This window comes from Culex pipiens, chromosome 2, assembly GCF_016801865.2.
Source record: "Culex pipiens pallens isolate TS chromosome 2, TS_CPP_V2, whole genome shotgun sequence".
Lineage (NCBI taxonomy): Eukaryota > Metazoa > Arthropoda > Insecta > Diptera > Culicidae > Culex > Culex pipiens.
The window spans coordinates 25940650-25950229 of NC_068938.1; the positions used below are offsets into that span (position 1 = coordinate 25940650).

General features: G+C 34.7%; 2 non-coding genes across 2 annotated transcripts; one reads left to right on the plus strand and one right to left on the minus strand.

Annotated features, from left to right (window-relative positions):
• Positions 1–8737: 8737 nt before the first annotated feature.
• On the minus strand, positions 8738–8809 carry Trnae-cuc (transfer RNA glutamic acid (anticodon CUC)). The gene has a single exon. It is a non-coding gene; the product is annotated as a tRNA-Glu (tRNA).
• Positions 8810–9498: 689 nt separating this feature from the next.
• Trnal-aag (transfer RNA leucine (anticodon AAG)) lies at positions 9499–9580 on the plus strand. Its single transcript has one exon. It is a non-coding gene; the product is annotated as a tRNA-Leu (tRNA).

Below are 9580 nucleotides of genomic sequence, written 5' to 3' on the forward strand. Positions count from 1 at the left end.
TCAGGATTGAAATCAAATTAGGAGGATCTGATAAGACCAAAAGGTGAGGCATTGATAGATGCTCAGAATGGCGTTCTCAACTCAATTTGGTCCAAAATGTACGTGTAACAAGATAGCACGATCACGACGAAATGATTTTTTTATATCGTTCGAATGTTTATTGTTTTTAATGATTGGAAATGAATTTTCAAGAAATTTTGGAAATAAGACAAGAAAACAAATAAGCAGTATGAAATTTGCACAAGTCACAAACCCAATCCTACACCAGAAGTCGCTATTCCTGTAGCTGGACCATCAGGATGCGCTTCGAGTCTTTCACAGTACGAATACGAATGCTGTGGATGATTGTTTGCTAGGAGAGGCGTTATCTGGGACATCATTTAGCGACACTCACCGTGTGTAGGTAGTGATTACGCAGAACTCACCGTAGATTGTGTGCTGTTTACCTTGGAATGTGATTAGGGAGAACCACACCGTATAAACCACCGCTCCCCATACGTCATTTGTAGGGGAAGTGATCCCTGAAACCTCGATTTGGGAAGTCTTGTGAAAGAAGCAAGTTTTTCGATCAACTACAGGACCATCTACCCTAAACGCCCCACACGTCGCCGAAGTTTCAGCAGCAGTTGTGGAACTCTCCGTTCAAGAGATCAAGGTGTAGCGAAGATTAAGAGCCGTGTCGTAAAAGGGTTATTCACGGTTGTTACACTTGGCATTCGGTGTGCTGCTGGTTTCGCTGGCACTAATTTGAGACCGGATTCCCACCGCAGACGATGACGACTGGGTGGGACATTTGTCAGAGGGGGTCATCCATAAATCACGTCGACGCAAAACCCGAGCAGACGGAAATAACGTGGGAATAACATTTTTTGATATTTGAAAATACTAGGCCAATAACATTTTATGTTATTTATAACAAGTTTTGTTATTCGTTGTTATGATTTTTTTGTTATTGGACTGTTATTGTAATAACAGACCAATCACATTTTGAGTTATTTTTCGAACAAATTTTTGTTATTATTTTTTGTTATTTTAACAACTAATCCGATCATCCCAATAACAGTTGGAGTTATTCTTCCATAACAAAAAATGTTATTCCAAAGTTGTTTTGGCTTTCAACCAATATCAGACCAATAACAAATTTTGTTATGATAACAAAATCTGTTATTAAACCCTTATTCAAAAATTGATTTTTCATGAAGATTCCATAACACTTTTTGTTATTTTAACAATATTTGTTATTGAAATGGCATGAATTTTGTTATTACCGTCTGCCCGGGAATATGTTTTGAAGAGTTGAGAATTAGTTAGTTTGGCGAGTTTGGGTAATTTTGTTGTCGTGGTTTTTGGACAACCCCCTTCAAATCCTGTTACACGACAGGTGCGCTGCACTTAGTGCAGGAATGCACGTGTCACACGAGCTGGAGGGGGTAGGTTTAAGGGGGTGTGGTTCCTCACTGAATGCACTTCATTGGATTTCTCAAGTGAATTGTCATGTCGTGGTGCTCTGTTTGGTCCATCGTCGTCGGCGATGTTTTTTCTGCCAAGATCCGCACAAGTTTCAAGTGTGCCAGCAGGTGTGTTGTAATGGAACGACAACTGCTAGAACCTGTGTGTTGTTTCGTGCTCGAACAGGGTACACAATTAGTTGAATTTGAAGTGGTGTGATATCGAAAAAGTGTTTAGTAATGATAACATATTAAACATCAGTAAAGTGTATTGAGTGATTCATCAGAAATCGATTTTCAACGTACCCACTTTCTCATTAAAAGCTTGTAAAATAAGTTTGCATGCTTCAAAGGGTGGAGCTCGGCTCAATTAAATTCCTGTACGGAGGCTTCAATGCGTTGTAACCCGGTATCAATTACCAGAACTGCAATATTGCTGTGTACGATAAGCTTGTTACGAAGCACCATCGAAACCACCACCACCATGGGAATCCTTTTTGATGTTTTTGCAGGATGTGCATCCTCTCATTTACACCAGCAACCATTTCCCTAAAGGAGAAGCTTGGGCTTAATTGATGCGATAATGAGCTTTTTTCCAGGATGAAACAAGCCAGCCTAATTAATATCGAATTATGAGCTTTGCTCAGCTTAACAAGCAGCAATATTGTGCTTAGCCTAATTGGTCAAGTGACCCCGGGATCTCCTGCTTCCTGAGGGGTATCTGTTTAAATTTTCCCAGGATATCCCATGCACACGCACTCAAAGGTATTGCACTACATCAATAATGTGCAGTGATGCTTCCCGTTGCCGAAGGGAACGAACTACACATATTTTATGCACATTCCCTACCGGTGAACAATATTTACATAAAATATTGCTTTCCGCCCTGGGAATGAATTTCAGCAGGTTGGCATTCTCCGGGCAGCAGATCCTTGCTTGCAGACTTAGGGAGAAATACGCCGGAAGTTTGAGGTTATTGGAATGCACTGTATTGATCTGATGGATTCCTAGGAATTTATGTTGGTAGAGCAAACTACAAGTTACAATTTGTAACGGGCATTTTACAATGTAACGCAATCCTAATAAATTGGCACATTTTGATGAAATGATTGTACACAAATTGTAAATCATTTAAAAAGTTGCTTTATAACCCTACATTTGGAAAGCATTTTTTCTCTGACAATTTTCTTAGAACAATTCCATGGCATTTATACCCGAATTTTGTATTGTAAAGTACTATCTAGAAATCATCTGAAATAATTTTTGCTGAGCATTTGATCGTGTTTTTACGAAAAAAAACTTTGAAAATTGTTACACTCATGAAAATTACCCTGAAAAGCTTGAAAAAAAAAAAACAAAAAATAAATGTTTTCAATTAAAAAATACTCTTTTAGGTTATTGCAGATTTGAAAAGTAAAAAAAACATAAAATGTGCTATTGTTTTTGACAGTTAAGTAAAGAAGTGTGGAAGAATTTTTCAAACCTTTTTTTTGTTTTTGCCTTGTCCGGATCTATCATGCGACCTGTCGTTGGATAGGTGATCAAAAGACCTTTCCAACGCGTTCAAAACATCGAAGATCTGACAACCCCATCAAAAGTTATAAGCTCTTAAGTGTTATTTATACACGTTTTGAAGGCCAGAGCTCAGATATTTTGATGAAAACGTTGTCCAAATATACACAGAAAAAAATAACGTAAATTTGGAAGCTGTAATTTTGGAAGGTTGAATATTACCTCTTTTGTGATGTAATTTTACCTCAATTTAGACTGAAAAAGTGACATTACACCAGAAAAGTGGTAAAATTACACCTTTTTTCTGACATAAAAGATGTACCCCTTCCCAGATGTAATATTACCATGATTTTTTTTCTGTGTATCATGCGACCTATCTTTGGGTAGGTAATTAAAAGACCTTTCCTACAAGCACGAATTGGATTGGAGATCTGACTACCCTATCATAAGTTGTAAGCACATAAGTGCCCTGCAATATGAAGATTTGACTACCCAAACTAGTGGTATGAATAATGAGTCAAATTGATAAAAAGCACCCTTTAAATTTGAGGAAGGCACCAACCACCTAAGGGTGGATTAAGCAACGTTTTTTTTTAAATGAACAATACGGAATTCCGGATACGCCCCCATACCAGGCGTTCAATTTTACATAAAAGTTCCTTAGACTTCGAATTTCCAAATCATCAGGCTGTAAATGATTGAAAACACGCCTTTTTCGAATGTTAAAAAATGTAAGAAGTCATACCACCCCATCCGTAACGAGATAACAAAAAATTGAGCTCAATTTCCTGATCAGGGACAAACATTACAATTGCTGTATTTGGCGGAAAACTCTCATTAAAAGATGCTGATTTCAATAAATTGTTTGCTATTTTGTGGAAAGTTTTATTTTACATTTAATTTTTATTCGGAAAAATTACAAATCATGTAGTGCGTTTTGAATGTTTTGAAATTTATTTCCCAGCTTTCGGGATTATTTTATAGTTCAATAAATAGTTGAATTTTAGCTTTTTGGTTTCCTTCTGTGAATTCAATATATTATGTTACTGATTTATTTTTACAAATTTTTGCACCAAAATGACAGCATGTGCCGGTTGTATCTGGCATTCTTGAAGCCACTCAAAGACATTTAGGTCTTAAGCAATGTGTTTCCAAATTTATATAATTATAGTGTTTTTTAAAGGTTCAATAAACCATTTTAATTCTTTCGGAGTGATTTTGAAACCGTATAGTAGATGATTTTTTATAATTACTTTATTGGTTTTCACACATAATGTCAACTCAAATCCCAATAATAAAATCCCTGAATATTCCCGACCTCTCCGGACGGCCAAAATAATCATTTCAAATATTTGTTTACTTTACAACCCGAGCAGGGGTAAATAACACGGGAATACCAAATTTTGGTATTACTTGAGCAAATAACAGCGACCAAAATGTGCCCTTGGTTGCCCAGTAATAGATGGTAAAATACCATGAAATCATACCAAAGTCTTGTATGTGGAAGGGCACAACAATACCAAACCATGTTATTCCAAGGGTAAAATAATACCTCAAAATAAAACCATTTCAATACCAAGTTGAGGTCTTCTGGATTTTTGAACATTGCTTGAATACCAAAACTTGGTATTGCCATGGTTTTATTTTTAGGTATTCCCGCGCCCTTGGAAAATCATATTTTGGTATTCCTGTGGTCTTCCACATACATGATTTTGGTATGATTTGATGGTATTTTACCATCTATTACTGGGCAACCAAGGTCACATTTTGGTCGCTGATATTTGCACAAGTAATACCAAAATTTGGTATTTTCATACCATTTTTAGTGCAACAGTTGCAGTTAGTGAAAAAACGGAAATGATCCATATGCAACAGCCAAATCTACTCACCTGATGATTCCATGTTGTTCTTAGTGATATTCTTCACCACACCGAATGCATTTGTCATTGATGAACGGCCTGTGCATGAAGTTCTTGAAGATTCTGAAAAATAACAAGATTGAAAAATAAGTGTTATTAAAATAAAACTGGATTGAAATTCACCAAAATTCAATAATCTTTCGATTGACTCGTTTTTCAAAGTATTTGGTTTTTTTTTTCAAGTCATTTTAGCGCAAAATTTATTATCTTGTCCAAATTGGTAAAAAAAATCCCATAGTTTTAGAGAAAATTGATGAAACCTTTCAATACCAAAATGTGCCATCCTGACTTAGAAAATTTTCCACAATTTCAAGTCATTTCTGTAGGGGGTATATCAAAAATGTTTAAAATCAAGTTTGAAGTTTCCGGTTTTCAATGAAAGCATTCACTTTGAGACATCTTTTAGTGCAAAATTAATTATTTTGTCAAAATTGGTCAAAATTTTCCCATAGTTTCAGAGAAATTTGATAAAACACTTTAATACCAAAATAATACCAAAATGTGCCATCCTGACTTAGAAAATTTTCCACAATTTCAAGTCATTTCTGTAGGGGGTATATCAAAAATGTTTAAAATCAAGTTTGAAGTTTCCGGTTTTCAATGAAAGCATTTGCTTTGAGACATAATTTAAGCGCAAAATTAATTATTTTGTCAAAATTGGTCAAAATTTTCCCATAGTTTCAGAGGAATTTGATAAAACACTTTAATACCAAAAGAATACCAAACTGTGCCATCCTGACTTAGAAAATTTTTCACAATTTCAAGTCATTTCTGTAGGGGGTATATCAAAAATGTTTAAAATCAAGTTTGAAATTTCCGGTTTTCAATGAAAGCATTCGCTTTGAGACATCATTTTAGTGCAAAATTAATTATTTTGTCAAAATTGGTCAAAATTTTTCCATAGTTTCAGAGGAATTTGATAAAACACTTTAATACCAAAATAATACCAAAATGTGCCATCCTGACTTAGAAAATTTTCCACAATTTCAAGTCATTTCTTTAGGGGGTATATCAAAAATGTTTAAAATCAAGTTTGAAATTTCCGGTTTTCAATGAAAGCATTTGCTTTGAGGCATAATTTTAACGCAAAATTAATTATTTTGTCAAAATTGGTCAAAATTTTCCCATAGTTTCAGAGGAATTTGATAAAACACTGTAATACCAAAAGAATACCAATATGTGGTGTTCGACCATTGACAAATTCTGCAATTTTGCAATATCAAAACAATACCTTAAATTGGTATGATACCACATTTTGCTCTTGCATAATCCTCAAGACAAATTTTAAAGGGTTCAGGAATACCAAAATTTGGTATTGATACCAGAGAAAGGTATTATTACGCATTTCCCTTGTTATTTACCCATGCTCGGGAAAGCATACTCTTGGTACTGTTTTTTTAATGGTTTCATCCATTTTTGTATTGAAAATATTGAGAAACATTTACGAAAAAACAAGATATTAGAGTTTTCCATAATCATAAATAAAAAATAATAATGCAACTTAATGAGAAATTTCTTCGTTGTTTTTTTTCAATTTTCGACAAATGATCAACACAGAAAATAAAAAATATCAGATGAACAATTACAAATATTTTTATCCAACTAAATTTTATTCTGTTTTAACCAAACATCAATTTATACAGAAACTGAAAAATTTAATTCAAAATGTTCCATTTAAAAAAATATCATATTTGATTTTAAAATTATTAGCAAAAATGTGTCAAAATTAACCGGGGTTTGGAGTTTAACTTGGGACTATTCATAAAAAATAGTTTCAATCTTTAGCTAAGACTTAAAATATAACTAATAGTAGAATACCCTAAGTGTTTATTTATAGATTTTCAAAATATGTATTTTTCATCAATAAAATTTTAACATAATTTTTGATGATAATTCTATTCAAAAAATTACTTTTTTGGAATGATTTTTGATATTGAGAAAAAAAACTTTTTTTTAATTAGAAGAGGGATTATTTCCAAACCATTTGAAAAAAAAGAGATTTTATTTTTCAAAACAAACATTGCAGGTTTGATTGTACATTAGGGTGACAAGAAAAATTTAAAACTTTGGAAAAGTAAGAAACTGTGCCAATTTTGAGCGAAATCGGTTATGGTTTAAGGCTCGTTTTTGGTCGTTGAAGTTTGTATGGGAAAATTTGCAAAAATGTATTGAGAAAAGCTAAAATGTCAATATATCACCAAAAGGTAACGTTAAATGTGGATCATTGTCAAGTGTGAGATTCTTAAGTAAATTTTGATGACAATCAACTAAGTTGAAAAGTTTTTTTTTCACCAGCTTTAACGATACAGTCATCCCACATATTCGGAACACCCACAAATTCGGAACACTTTTGCGATAATTTGTCAATAGCATGCCAAATGCATCTTTTCTGTCGACCCTACTATTTTTAGGACCTTTATTTGGACATTCTCTTGCTATTTCACTAGTAAAAGTAGTACTTTTAAAACAAAAAACTGCATCTCAAGACTATTTCATTCAGAGCAGCAAAACACTGCCTTCAAATTGCATGTTCCATAATTGTGGGATGTTATTGTGCCTCCCACAAATGGGGAACACCTGTATTTAACAGATATTTTCAGACCATTCATAAAACATAACTAAGCTTGAATTTAGTTGGTTTAGTGCCGTGAAGTCATTATATTGTAAAAATTATGTACTCATGGAGAGAACCTAAGTTTGTTTACAGTCATCCCACATATTCGGAACACCCACAAATTCGGAACACTTTTATGATAATTTGTCAATAGCATGCCAAAAGTAGCTTTTCTGTCGACCTTACTATTTTTAGAACCTTCATTTGGACATTATCTTGCTATTTCACTAGTAAAAGTAGTATTTTTTGAACAAAAAACTTCATTCCAAGACTATTTTGTGCAGAGCAGCAAAACACTGCCTCCAAATGGCCTGTTTCATAATTGTGGGATGTTATTGTGCCTCCCACAATTGTGAAACACCTGAATTTAACTGATATTTTCACAAAAAAAGTTATCAAACCATGTATAAAACATCACTAAGCTTGAGTTTCATTGGTTTCAGTGTGTGAAGTCATTATTTGGTAATAAATATGTTCTCCTGGAGAGATCCAAAGTTTGTTTACATTCGTAAGAAAAAAGTGTTCCGAATTTGTGGATTTCAAGGGTCAAAGTAATTCTTCAAAAACTTCATATAAAAGTTAAAATTTGCAGATGTTCGATACAGCATTCGAAAGATCGCAAGAAAAGCTTTCAAATGAAGGTAAAAGCGAATCATTAAGTTCAATTATCGATTTGCTATGAATTTTTGAACATTGGCCGATCTGGAAACCGTTCCGAATATGTGGGATGACTGTACATCCGTAAGAAAAAAGTGTTCCGAATTTGTGGATTGATATAAAAATTAAAATTTGCAGTTGTTCGATACAGCATTCGAAAGATCGCAAGAAAAGCTTTCAAATGAAGGTAAAAGCGAATCTTTAAGTTTAATTATCGATTTGCTATGATTTTTTGAACATTGGCCGATCTGTTAACTGTTCTGAATATGAGGGATGACTGTACATAGCGACACTTAAACCTAAACCGATATCGCTCAAAATTTTTACAGTTACTTATTTTTGCATAGTAAATCAAATCAGGGGATATCACTGAGGTCGATTGTTTTTATTGTCACCCAGAAAAAAGGAAAAAAAAAATTAAAAAGCAATTATTGACTCCACGAGTATTCATATAAAAATCATGGAGACGCATAGTGTCTCAAATTCAACTTTCGCAAATCATAAACAAACTCGTTATACAAGGAGAAGGTATTGATCCTTTTGATACATGACATGCAAATATTCTTCGAGTGAGCCTACAAAAAAGTTTCCCATACCGGGAATCGAACCCGGGCCTTCCGGGTGAGAGCCGGATATCCTAACCACTAGACAATATGGGACTGTTAAATTTGGGTCATTGATACCAGGACTAGATTTTGAATGTCGAATTTCTGTTTTTGTTTAATTTTTCATTCCTTTAAACACTTCAAAGCTGCAACAATCTCCCGTAACAACGATAAAATATGTCGGGTAGTTGGAATTAGGTTTCATGCAAAACAAAAATTAAAAAAAAATAATCCTCAAACGAGCGAGTCAACATCCCACCGTTGACGGAATCAAATTGTCGCCAACTTTAATTTTGTTTTAATTAATTTTCTCCGTCTTTTCCTTTTTTAACCTGGAAAAGCTCAAATTTAGGGGCGACACATTTGCCCTCCTCCCTCCCCCACCTGGCACAAGTCAGTGTCGTCGTGGGTGGTTTTTAATTTTCCCTCCCGGCAGTGTCACCGAGATGATATGTAGGTCAATGAATTTATAAGTAAGAACCAGAGCGAACCATCCGTCCGTGTGTTTCCTGGCCGAGCACCAGCGAGGGACCACAGGTGCTTTGACGGATGGTTCTTTTTTACGACTTGTGAAGCTGCCATAATTAAGATGTGTCCACGTCCGCTGTGCTGATGCTCGTGCCATGTGGGAAATGTTCTGAGATGGATGCTGTGGGGGGCTATATTATGCGAAAAGAACCTGAGGAGAGAAAATTAATATTTAGAATGGCGCGGGTAACAAAATTTTCATTTTTATTACAAGAGGTAGCGTGGCCGAGCGGTCTAAGGCGCTGGTTTAAGGCACCAGTCTCCTCGGAGGCGTGGGTTCGAATCCCACCGCTGCCA